The sequence below is a fragment of the Haematobia irritans genome, chromosome 1, assembly GCF_050003625.1.
Source record: "Haematobia irritans isolate KBUSLIRL chromosome 1, ASM5000362v1, whole genome shotgun sequence".
In the NCBI taxonomy this organism is placed as follows: domain Eukaryota; kingdom Metazoa; phylum Arthropoda; class Insecta; order Diptera; family Muscidae; genus Haematobia; species Haematobia irritans.
In genome coordinates, this window is record NC_134397.1 from 6,623,975 (window position 1) to 6,637,876 (window position 13,902).

General features: G+C 33.0%; 1 protein-coding gene and 1 long non-coding RNA gene across 2 annotated transcripts in view; both read left to right on the plus strand.

The window, feature by feature from the left end:
• The window catches only part of LOC142220117 (uncharacterized), a 328,359-nt gene that overhangs the window by 2,971 nt on the left and 311,486 nt on the right, over nucleotides 1–13,902 (plus strand). The window lies entirely within an intron of this gene.
• Nucleotides 1,089–1,577, plus strand: LOC142237226 (uncharacterized). The gene is made up of 2 exons (XR_012722401.1): nucleotides 1,089–1,303; nucleotides 1,391–1,577. It is a non-coding gene; the product is annotated as an uncharacterized LOC142237226 (long non-coding RNA).

Here is a 13,902-nt window from a genome sequence, read left to right on the forward strand (position 1 = left end):
AGAGGTAATTCACAAATTCTTTAGAAATAACATTTTGACAAAATTTTCTATGGTAGATTTTTTACTGTTTGTTAGATTTTGGAAAATATTCCTTTCCAACTAAGTGGTACTCCACAAATTTTGACAAAATTTTCTATAGAAATAAAATTTTGACAACATTTTCTATAAAAATAAAACGTTGACAAATTTTCTATAGAAATAAAATTTTGACAAAAATTTCTATAGAACTAAAATTTTGAAAACAATTTCATTAGAAATAACATTTTGACAAAATTTTCTATAGAAATAAAATTTTGACAAAATTTTCTATAGAAATAAAATTTTGATAAAGTGTTCTATAGAAATAAAATTTTGACAAAATTTTCTATAGAAATAAAATGTTGACAAAATTTTCTATAGAAATAAAATTTTTCTATTTTTGTTACATTTTCCTCTTTGTAAATAGAATGAATAGAAAAAAAATGAAAATGGTTTTATTTAGCTTTGTCAAAATTTAATTAAATTTTAAACGTGTTGAAATGCAACGAGAATTATAAAAAATCATAGAAATTGTAAAAAAAATATATATTAAATTCTTTTATCATAATTAGAACTTTAAGCAAACATTAATGAGTTTTAATTGAAGTGTAGTTTTCTTTTAAATGATATAGATTTTTATCGAAAACAGGCCTAAAACGTAAATTTTAGGAAAATTTTCGAAAAATAATAGAAACATTTCTATACGCATGTATTTCGTAAATTATGATTAAAAGCAAAAACCCGTACACTTTCTTCATGGATTATTCTCATTGCCTATATTTCGAAAATTGAGTCCTAAATAGAAATTTATTTTATAATATGGTTTGTTTATACAGCGACATACTTTTATAACATGCATACATTTTTTAATTTTTTTTTATTTAAAGCCGAATTTTTGATTTTTACCTTAAAGGTCGATTATTAGATGTATATTAACCCAAAGAAAATAGATCGGTTTTGCCAGGACGATGAAATTCGACTGGCCACATTAGAATATTACAAGCAAATGAGTCTGGAAGTTTTGAAAAGAAAAAAAAATATTTTGTTCTTTCTTTACAGAATGCATAATTTGTGATAGTATTATCTTGTTTTATGGCTTCATGGTTTCGGAAATATTTCCACACTAAAGATTAGCATAAAATTTTGAATTAATTTCATTCGAAGATCTTTTGAATATACAAAATAAAATTCTGAAAGTAGTCGCCCATTTGTCTACGATGGACAAAACCAATACCGGCTAATGCGTACAAATTTGTACTTCATGGAACAATGGAATTTCCAAATTGTAATCAATCATTCAATCATTTCGATTTCTCTCGTTCTATAATGCCACACTGTCTGTAAAATTGTTTTTTTTTTTTTTTTTTTGAAGGTTATGGAGTCGGCAAATTCAAGTTACAAAGGAGAAGAGTGGAGTGACGCGAAATTAGTCATACTAATCATCAAAAGAAAGAAGATCGAATTATATGTTGTGAACATTTTTATTAATGATCCATATTTCGTTTCCTTGAATTCTAATTAGGAATAAATACAATCAATATTGGAATGTTTCACTGAAATACACTATGGGTATTTTTATACATTGAAAGAAAGATGTTTACTAGTATCCGATGGTTTTGATTTTAAATTTAAAATCAATTGACATTACTTAATGCTGCTTTAATTAGCAGTTATTTAAATGAATACTCTCAGGAAAATCATGCAAAAAGAAACAGTCGGTGTCTGCTGTTCGTATTTTTTGGCTTAAGGTGAGTACTATGTTCGGTTTTCGAGTTGAAAATCACTTTATTTTCGCGATTACTTTTCCTGAAACAATTAAAATTATAAATGAAAACAAACATATTCCCATAGTGTCTTGCCGAAATTTAGAGGAACAATAAACTGCGCATCAATTGAGTTAATTTATCTGCTTTATATTGAACTGTTTTAATAAAGTAATCGCGAAAATTTCAACTCGAAAAGCGAACATAGTACTTACCTTTAGGGGACAACAATTCGTATAATATTCTTAAGCTTCAAAATATTACGTAACGAATATGCAAGAACCAAAAATATGTAGGCCAATAGCTACTATATTATAGAATAGAGCATATAGAGCAACATGTTTTGGAGTAATTTAGTATTTTAGCAATAGTGTATTCGTACTGTTTTGAAAGTTTTTTCTTTTGTGTCTAGGTTAGGTTAGGTTATGTGGCAGCCGATGTATCAGGCTCACTTAGACTATTCAGTCCATTGTGATACCACATTTTGTGTCTACCTACACAATTTATTTTTTTTTTAGCTGACACAAAGTGTTACCAGGACTCACGCTCACGAAAAGAAAATTTGTACTCTCGCACTCTCACGCACGAAAACGTCGTAACTCACGAAAAATATCGTGACTCACGAATAATTTTATGATTAATTTAGCTTACCGAAGTTTCTGAAAACATGAGCATTATTAAAATCGAGAGTGTTATTAAACTCTTAACAACTCAGGTGTCACTAACATTGTAATTGAATTTAACTCTTAAGCGTTTTATGTTGGTGAGCAGGAATATTTTCGTGAGTGTAATTCGTTACTCACGCACACTCACTCACGCTCACGCACGACATTTTGGTTTGTTAATCACGCTCTCGCACGCTCACGCACGCTCACGCACACTCACGCTGTTATCATGAGCGTGACTCACGACTCACGCACGAATCGCGAAAATTTTCGTGAGTCACGATAATTTCATGTCACGTGCACACCTCTAGTTGAAACGTAATAGTGTGATTGACCCCCATTTTCATGAAGCTCCGTTAGTGCTACGTTAGCTAACGAACTTTTAAACCGTACTATGGACGTATCAGTCATCTTGCCCATACACTCCACATGTCAGTTAGGAACTTAACTGCTAAAAACTTTTCAGTTAAAGATAACCGAAGACAAAATAGTTTCATTTTACTTTCTGTTAACTGGCAGTTAAAATCTAACGGAGCTACATGAAAATGGCCGTGAATTATATTTCTCTGGGAAATTATAACTGACAATGCTGAGTTATTTTCGTTCACCTCAAAGTGAAAAAAATGTTGATGTGTCTCACGATAAATGTGTTACCATTTTATGAATTCTTACTCTGTTTTTAACCTATTTGAAACAAAAGAAATTTAAAAAATCCTATTAGAAGTATAAAAAAACAAGTTATAAAAAAATGCTTTAAAATAACTTCCTGGGTAGTTAAAATAAAGAACATCATTTGAAGTGCATCTTGTGGATGTGCTTTTAAAGTTGTGCCTTTGGAAGAACTTCCCAATTTTTTTGCTGGGTACTGATATTGGGTTGCAGATGGCGAGTTATACTAAAACTTCTTAAGATTGTCTTCTAAATTGAATATTAGTTCATGGGAAGTGTAATTCAGATATAAATATTGACCAATACACACAAAAAAATTATTCTTTCCACCGAAATGAAATTTTAGACCAATGAATATTTCTTATTTATTTATTTATTAAACTTATAGTAAATATAAGAATAATAGAGAAAAATCTAGCATTAGCTACTTAGGCTACACTGAAAAAAAGCATGCCCGGTTCCAAAGATTTTGTCTTTAAACAATTTGGTATTGATTCCGAGCCAAAGAAGCGGAGAATACAAGTAAGGATACTTTTAAGACCCAATTCTCTTTTAAATTTGGGTTTTGTGTACTTGCTTCTAGGAAGCAAATTTTAATTTTTCGCTTTCTCAGCTTATTTTCTTCATATGCTATAAAAGTCCTTTAAAAACGAGTTAAGGACAACTTTATTTTCCAAATTAAGACTCGACATCCGGTAGAAATCATGCTGTTTCAAGTAAAAAACATCTTTAAAATAAAGTTTAAAAAAACATGTCCTAAATTTGAACGATTTTTGCTTTATAGTCAAGACGCAAAAAGGCAACAAATTTAAAGACAAATTCATTAAATTTAAAGAATTTTTCTGAATTATTAAAGTCAAGTTGACCTTAGCCCAAACATTTTTTCTTTCATGTTATGATACCCATTTTTAAGTCAAATCACTTAATTATAAGGACAGTACGACTTCATTGAAAAGATTATCGACTTTTGGACAAAGAAAAAAACTTTATATTAGAGAAATGCGTCTTCTATGCTAAGCAAAATTTGCATTCGTATTTTAAAGACATGAAATCTTTGAACTCACGACAATATTTTTTTCAGTGTATCAGCTAAAAATTTTAGAAAACAATTTTAGATTGGAAATTTGATAGTAGATATGAAATTAAAAATTATATTTATATTATCTGCTGTTGTAGATTTTAGGATCTCCAATCCTTTATTGTCGAGTATAGTGGTGTGCCAGTGGGTGAGATGAAAACAGTTTTTTTTAGAATATGAGATACTGATAAGGTATTTCCACATTTAGGGCAGTTGTTGTTCAAGTTGACTATCATAAGATGTTGATGCGTTGAAATAGTATGACCCATCCGTAGTCGGGAAAAAATTCGTGTTTTCGTTTTTATTGAATATTTCTTTTCATGTTAAAGTTGTTTTGTTTTGAACTGCTCCAATGAACTTCGATTGATCTGAAAGAAACAACTGTAATAAAAAAAAAAACTTCGTCCTTCAAAAAATCGTTTCCCAGAAAAGAAATTAATTTCAATACATTAATGAATTACAACAATTTTAATTTGACTAAACATTTCGTAGAGTTTAGCAAAACATTTCATAGGCCTAATGAAAATGCTTCGTTAATTAGTTTAAAAAAAGCACTTAGGAGGATTACCTAGAATCACCAAAGATCTTAGTTTGTTATAAACTGGCCTAATTTATCAGCTGCAAAAGATTGATTACTTTAAACTTGTTTTTTACTATATTGACAAATATGCTTAAGCTTAGAGCATAAACAGCCCAATACCAAAATGCTAACTTATATGTTTCAACTAAACCCTTTTGATTGCTCAATTAATCAGATTTACATTTTATTATGTTTTATTATTGGGAGATTGGAAATTTCATTACAATGCACTGGGCCACAACATCGATCATTATTAGCCTCAAAGTGTGACATTTCATTAAATCGTTACAACAGTGGCTAAAACATTGTTTTTGCTAACATCATTCTTCAAATGGAGTTCGTGAGTGTACGTAATACATTACCCTATCTAGACAAGCCAGTAAATCTTTTACAACATATTTCCACCCCTAGTCTTTGATGTAAATGTGATACAAGTAGAAACATATGCACTTGTTGTTTTTGCAGTGTATCCTTTTGGAAGGATTTGTTTTTCACTTTTTTTGTTTTTATATTAAATCAAAGTGTAATGGAAATGATTTACTCGATAGCTTAAAGTACGCCTCAAGCTAGGGGAGTACCTTTGCCATTTTTCTTCTAAGCTTGGCAACATGAAGAACTTGAATAATCCTTTTTTGTATCTAATAACGTAAGCCACCCCTTTCTTGACATCCAGAAGCTAGGGGTATGAGAATTATATTTTTTTTTGGTTTCGTTTAGTTTGGTTTATGGGATTTCCACAAATCAGTTTTGTTTGTTTTGAAGTTACACAAGATTTACACAACATTGTGGGTTGGCATAGGGCTACTGAATCAAGTGAAAAGTGTAACTTCCACTTTTAGGGAAAATAAAGGTCCCGGGGGACGTTTAAGTCATAAACTGTATAAGGTGAGAAAGAAATATAAGTAAGAAGTGGTGGGAGGCGATGTATTCCACGGTAATCATCTTTAATTTGAATAGAGAAACTTCAATCTGAAAAGAAATACAAAATTGATATACGATTTTAATAGATAACTTATTTTTAATGAAAAAAAAAAAAATAAAAAATTTCAATAATGATGATAAATATTTTGGACAATAATCCTTGTGAACCTTTTTAACCTTCTCAATTTCCAATAACTTAAGGACACGTGCAGATTTTTTGCGCATGATTATTAAATCACAGTGTAACACTTTCATGCAAGATTTGTGGAATTCGTTACACCATTAAATTAAGGGGACAACACAAGGCATCAAATCGTATAAAAATAAAATCTATTTAAGACTCATTAGCCAGATTGTTTACACAATCAATGGCAACAAACAAAAAATTCTTGTCATCCTCTGGGGGATGCTATTCCCAAAAAGAGCTACTACGAAGCCAATACCGTATTCCAAGGGGGTTGCTGGGCATAACAGCATCACATAATCATTTTGGGGGAAGCAGAAGCAACCACATGTTTTTATTCCCATGGTAAACAAGTCATGAACTTTGCCTCCTCCCCCTCCTCCTTTTACCCATCTTAGTGGCAAAAAGCAAATATTTGACTTTTGCCTTTATGGGCTCTCTTATGAATAGAAAAAAGTCAACATTAAATAAAAATCATTTTTCCACGCAAATGAGATTGGAGGACTTGATCCTTTCGGGGATTTGAAAGGCAATGAAAGTATTTAGTAAAAACAAAGAGTGATTACATGCTTAGCGATAATGTGATTTAATGTAATGAATAGTTAATCATTTTGGTAATGCTGTTAATGAAACTGACGTTGACGGCATGGGCAAGTTTGACGAATGCTAATTTTCGTATGATAATCTGAAATTATTGCATTTACGCATTTATCACACAGATAACAATCGATATCTAAATTCCCTATTGATTCCAAGCCCATGAAGGGGAAAATTTCACTAAGGAAGTATTTAAGATGTACATTTTAGTTTTGCGTATTTGATACTAGGAACTAATTTGAGGGACGCAAGTTTCCAAAAATATTTTGTGACAAGGATTATAAACTTTGTTTTAATTGAAATTTTATTATTTTAAAGAAATTTGTCCTTAATATTGTGTAAATTGCGCATACTAAAATATAGGTTACATAATCTTTTTTCAGTGTAAGAACAAAGGTTATGGAAACCATAACAGATCGAACAAATTCAATCCACCAAAAATATTTTCTTGGATCTAAAGATTTTGACCTTCCCTTAAGGATTTTGATATTTATTCCGAGCCAAAGATGTGACTTTTTTAAATTAAAACATTTTTAGAGAGCTATTTAGTTCTAAAAACATCAAAGTTAGTATACGAATCTCATTTATCGAATTTTCATATATTAACAAAGCTGTTCACGTAAAAATAAATGCAAGTTAAATAATGGAAATTATAAAAGATACATCAACGTAGTACATATTTTCTTATTAAAAACAAGTAAGGAAAGTCTAAAGTCGGGCGGGGCCGACTATATTATACCCTTCACCACTTTGTAAGTCCACATTTTCGATATCATATCAAATCCGTCCAATGTGTTGGATGCTATATGAATCCATACACATATATTCTGTATATCTGAGCAGATCTGTACAGAGTTCTGCAATACTTATAGATTTTACATTTAAGTCGGCTAATGCGCTGAGGTGGAACACAATGTTAGTAAAAAATATAGGAAACATTTAAATATGAACCAATATTGAGGCAACTTCGCAAAAGTGTATTTATGATTTATCGGTCGATAGATGTGTAATAGAGTAATAGGAAAATTTGAGTCATTTTGATAAGTTTTAGACTTAGCAGTGGCGATTTGATAAGGAAAATGTAGGTATTTCGGCCAGTTTTGCCTAAATAGGAAAAACATATATATGGAATCTATATCGAAATCTGAACCGATTGCAATCAAATTTCACATGCATAGTTACTATGTTGAATCTACTCCCTGTGAAAAATTTCACGTAAATCGGATAACAACTTTGACCTCTATGGCCATATGACCGAAAATGGGGCGAAATATATATATGGGAGCTATATCAAAATCTGATCCGATTTCAACCAAAATAAACACGCATATGCAGAACCTTAATTCTACTGCCTGTGGAAAGTTTCAAGTTCAATTCTACTCCCTCTGCAAAATTTCACGTAAATCAGAGTAGCACTTTTGCCTCTGTGGGCATATTAGTCCAAATCGGGCGAATGATATATATGGGAGCTATATCTAAATCTGAACCGACTTCAACGATACTATAAAACGTACTCCTTGGCTTTTGGGCCATATAAGTCCAAATCAGTCGAAAGATATATATGGGAGCTATATCTAAATCTGAACCGATTTCAACTAAAGTTGGCACAATTAACGATACTATTAAACGTACTCCTTGTACAAAATTTTAATCAAATCAGGCCAAAACTCTGGCTTTTGAAGCCATATAAGTCAAAATCGGACGAAAGATATATAGGGGAGCTATATCTAAATCTGAACCGATTTCAACTAAATTTGGCACAATTAACGATACTATTAAACGTACTCGTTGTGCAAAATTTGAAGCAAATCAGAGCAAAACTCTCGCTTTTGGGGCCATAAAGGTCCAAATCGGACGAAAGATATATATGGGAGCTATATATAAATCTGAACCGATTTAGCTGATATTTGGCAGTGTTTACGGGACTGACAAAACATTCAGATGTACAAAATTTGAAGAACGTCGATTCATAAATACGTGAATTATGATCAAATCGGTGATAACTATATATGGCAGCTATATCTAAATCTGAACCGATTTTTTCCAAAATCAATAGCGATTGTCTTCTACTCGAAGAAAGACGTTATGCCAAATTTGAGGACGATCGCACTTAAACTGCGACCTGTACTTTGTGCACAAAATTACATATACAGACAGACGAACGGACGGACAGACAGACAGACGGACATCGCTAAATCGACTCAGAATTTAATTCTAAGCCGATCGGTATACTAAAAGATGGGTCTATGACAATTATTTCTTGGCGTTACATACAAATGCACAAACTTATTATACCCTGTACCACAGTAGTGGTGAAGTGTATAAAAACAAAAACTTCAATCCTGGGATTCAAATTCCCAAAATTTATAAAGCTTTTTCATCTTTAATCCGAAGATTCAATATCTCAGTTAATTTAAAGATTATTTTTTTTAATTAAATGTGTGTTTCTTTGCGACAAGGAAAAATTGCGTTATTCGAAAGACATACGATTTTAAGGGAGAAATGCAAAATTCAAAATTCATCTCCTAAATTTAATGGAAAAAATGTTTCAACCAAAGATTATAAACTTTCTTTTAGTGAAAATTTCATTATTTGAAAGAAATTTGTCCTTAATATTGTTTGTTGTGAAATTTATGTTGCATAATCTTTCATATTAGGTTAATATTTTTTTCAGTGTAATTATATATGTATATGCGTTTACCATGTGCTAGGCATTCAAATTAACTAGGACGAAAAAAAAACACGAAAATTTATCTGAAAATAAAAATTGATTTTTTCTTAGTCTTGCCAAGCAAAGGTTGAATGTATTTCTTTATCTAAGCGAAGGAGTGCAGAATGAAATCCACGCAGACACATCATCATCGTCATCATCACCCCTGCAGAATATTCAGGACATTTGCAAACCAATGATTTTGGAAGCAAGGAAAATCATGTCGATAAAAGGAGACTATCGCCTAGAGTCTGGACATATTCAAACTAATACACACACATACATACAGATGGGCAGGTTCATTCTCCCATAAAGCTGGCACAGCAGGTTATCAAGTTCTAGACAAGAATTCACTGACTTCATCACACCACACATTGCGACACCAACAGTTCCAGGCAACTAATTTCTATGTCTTCTTCTGCAGCGGCCAAAGCTGCTGCTGCCTTTACTGATCCTTAGTTTCTTAATGTCCGTAAGTGAGGTCCCAAACATCTTTAGTTTTCAGGTTATTTCTGTTGGTCAAGTGGAGGATATGGGTTAAGAATGTCCATGAATGCCTGATATGTGTATACAAGTGTATGTCAGTCATTGGCCAAAGACGCATTACCAACGCCATGAGTAGAAAAGCCACAAAGAAAAAACAGGGAAAAAATAAAAATGGAAGAGCCAAAGATTTGTTGGCACATATGTATGTAAGCGGACAATTTTGTAGCATTTAAGTCCAAACATGTAAGACAATGTTCATTTAAATGTCTTTTCGCCATGACCATGGATGAAGGTGGAGACAATTCAAGCCAACCACACAAACCTTCGCCTTCGTATGGATTTCTTGGCAATGGTGGTTGAAGTTATTGAGTAAAGTTAATGGTCAACACCATCCACACAACCATCGATGTGTTCGATTCGACCATCGTCACCAAGAATCGACCATGTACTGCAATAAGGCCAAATGAAAATCAATGAAATTTATTTATTGTCTTTCGAAAGGGTTACCTTGTAGGGAACAAGGGCACAGTGTTTCGAAAGGGATATAGCTAACATATAATTCATTCGAAAAGGTTCAGATATACATTAAAAACAAGTAAGGAAAGTCTAAAGTCGGGCGGGGCCGACTATATTATACCCTGCACCACTTTGTAGATCTAAATTTTCGATACCATATCACATCCATCAAATGTGTTGGGTGCTATATATAAAGGTTTGTTCCAACTACATACATTTAACTATAACTCAATTTGGACAGAATTTTATAGACTTTTACAAAATCTACAGACTCAAAATTTAAGTTGGCTAATGCACTAGGGTGGAACACAATTTTAGTAAAAAAAATATGGGAAACATTTAAATCTGAAGCAATTTTAAGGAAACTTCGCAAAAGTTTATTTATGATTTATCGCTCGTTATATATGTATTAGAACTTTAAGAAAATTAGAGTCATTTTTACAACTTTTCGATTAAGCAGTGGCGATTTAACAAGGAAAATGTTGGTATTTTGACCATTTTTGTCGAAATCAGAAAAACATATATATGGGAGCTATATCTAAATCTGAACCGATTTCAATCAAATTTGGCACACATGACTATATTACTAATTGTACTCCTAGTGCAAAATTTCAACCAAATTTGGCCAAAACTCTGGCTTCTGGGGCCATATAAGTCCATATCGGGCGAAAAATATATTTGGAAGCTATATCTAAATCTGAACCGATTTCAATCAAACTTGGCGCACATGACTATACTACCAATTGTACTCCTTGTGCAAAATGTCAAGATAATCGGGATAAAACTCTGGCTTCTGGGTCCAAATAAGTGCATATCGGGCGAAAGATATATATGGGAGCTATATCTAAATCTGATTCGATTTCAACCAAATTTGGCACGCGTAGCTAAAATTCTAAATCTACTTCCTTTGCAAAATTTCAACCAAATTGGGCCAAAACTCTGGCTTTTAAGACCACATTAGTCCATATCGGGCGAAATATATATATGGGAGCTATATCTAAATCTGAACCGATTTCAATCAAATTTGGCACACATGACTATATTACTAATTGTACTCCTAGTGCAAAATTTCAACCAAATTGGGCCAAAACTCTGGCTTCTGGGGCCATATAAATCCATATCGGGCGAAAAATATTTATGGAAGCTATATCTAAATCTGAACCGATTTCAATCAAATTTGGCGCACATGACTATACTACCAATTGTACTCCTTGTGCAAAATTTCAAGCTAATCGGGATAAAACTCTGGCTTCTTGGTCCATATAAGTGCATATCGGGCGAAAGATATATATGGGAGCTATATCTAAATCTGATTCGATTTCAACCAAATTTGGCACACGTAGCTACAATCCTAAATCTACTTCCTTTGCAAAATTTCAACCAAATTGGGCCAAAGCTCTGGCGTTTAAGACCACATTAGTCCATATCGGGCGAAATATATATATGGGAGCTATATCTAAATCTGAACCGATTTCAATCAAATTTTGCACACTTGACTATACTACTAATTGTACTCCTAGTGCAAAATTTCAACCAAATTCGGCCAAAAATCTGGCTTCTGGGGCCATATAAGTCCATATCGGGCGAAAGATATATATGGGAGCTATATCTAAATCTGAACCGATTTCAATCCAATTTTGCTCACTTGACTATACGACTAAGTGTTATGTTTGTACAAAATTTCAAGCAAATCGGTATAAAACTCTGGCTGCTGGGTCCATATTAGTGCATATTGGAAAGATGTATATGGGAGCTATATCTAAATCTGAACCGATTTCTTGCAAAATCAATAGGGTTCTATTCTGACCCAAATTAGCAACATGTGCCAAATTTGAAGGCGATTGGACTTAAATTACGACCTAGACTTTGATCACAAAAATGTGTTCACAGACAGACGGACGGACGAACGGACGGACAGACGGACATGGTTATATCGACTCAGGGACCCACCCTGAGCATTATTGCCAAAGACACCATGTGTCTATCTCGGGAGCCACCGTGGTGCAATGGTTAGCATGCCCGCCTTGCATACACAAGGTCGTGGGTTCGATTCCTGCTACGACCGAACACCAAAAAGTTTTTCAGCGGTGGATTATCCCACCTCAGTAATGCTGGTGACATTTCTGAGGGTTTCAAAGCTTCTCTAAGTGGTTTCACTGGAATGTGGAACGCCGTTCGGACTCGGCTATAAAAAGGAGGTCCCTTGTCATTGAGCTTAACATGGAATCGGGCAGCACTCAGTGATAAGAGAGAAGTTCACCACTGTGGTATCACAATGGACTGAATAGTCTAAGTGAGCTTGATACATCGGGCTGCCACATAACCTAACCTAACCTAACCTAATGTGTCTATCTCGTCTCCTTCTGGGTGTTACAAACATATGCACTAACTTATAATACCCTGTTCCACAGTGTGGCGCAGGGTATAATAAAAAAAGTGTATACCATTGAATACTTATAACATTTTCCAAGATTTAAAAGTATATATCTAATTTCATACCCATATGAAAATGTTAAGATCCGAAGGCCCGATAAATACTTTGCCTCAAAAAACAAAAAACTAAACTTTTTGAAAAAGTGAGAATTAAACATTAAAACTGAAAAAAAGTGTATACCATTGAATACTATACAACATTTTCCAAGATATAAAAGTATATATCTAATTTCATACCCTATATGAAAATGTTAAGATCCGAAGGAGGCCCCATAAATAATTTGCCTCAAAAAACAAAACTTTTTGAAAAAGTGATAATTTTCAATATGATTCAGCCTTATCATCGTATTATATCATTATGGATTACATCGTGTGAATACCCTATAACGATGGTCAAAACCTTTCCAGCCCATGGAAAAATAGCAGACTGCGACTTCTTTGGAAAACATTCGACAGGTGCTTCGTACTGTTCCGTTTTGTCAAATGTTTGCACCAGTGGATTCATGTATCGCTGTCAGTCGATCTTTATGGAATTCGATATATAAAGAAATTTTTTGGGATGGATGTCTTTGGTGGCTATATTAAAAAGACGATTTCTCTGTCGCAAAGGGCAGGATAACTGATAATACCCACTCAATAATACATATTTGATTTTTCCTTCAAGGGAATTTTAGGTTCTTCAGGTGGGCAATTTGGGAGTTTTCAAAAGCAAATCTGAGGTCCTTTACTATCATAAAGCTTTAACACAGTCTTGTCCAAACAGCTTAATTTTCAAAGTATGAATTGTTTTTTGTAACTTTATCTATATGGGTTAATTTTTGCTATAACAGACATCCACTATATAACAAAGACTGGAACTTTAAGAGGTTTCACTACTAATCATCCACGTGCTGCCGGACTTTCGATAGCTTTTGGTTCCCAACCACTGTTATTCATTCTGATGTTCTCCATGTTAAGCAATATTTTTTAGTTGTGGAGTAGACATTTGAAAAATTAAAGTGCACCTTCTTTATTATTTCTTTGGCTGACCAGTAGAGAAACAGCTTGAGTAGCTTTAAATATACAGCAATGTGGTATAAACATTTTTCCTTTTTATTTCTTATTACCGGCGTTGATTTGTTTCGGCTTTTATTTTCAGCAGCCATCGAATGGGTGGGGGCAACTGTTGTAGACGATGGAATTGCATTGCATTTACCGGGGAATTAACAATGTATGCAGCTCCAGCAACTGTTGCTAGTAGGAAGACTCAATAACAGTCATTTCATTATTAATTGCATTGGTA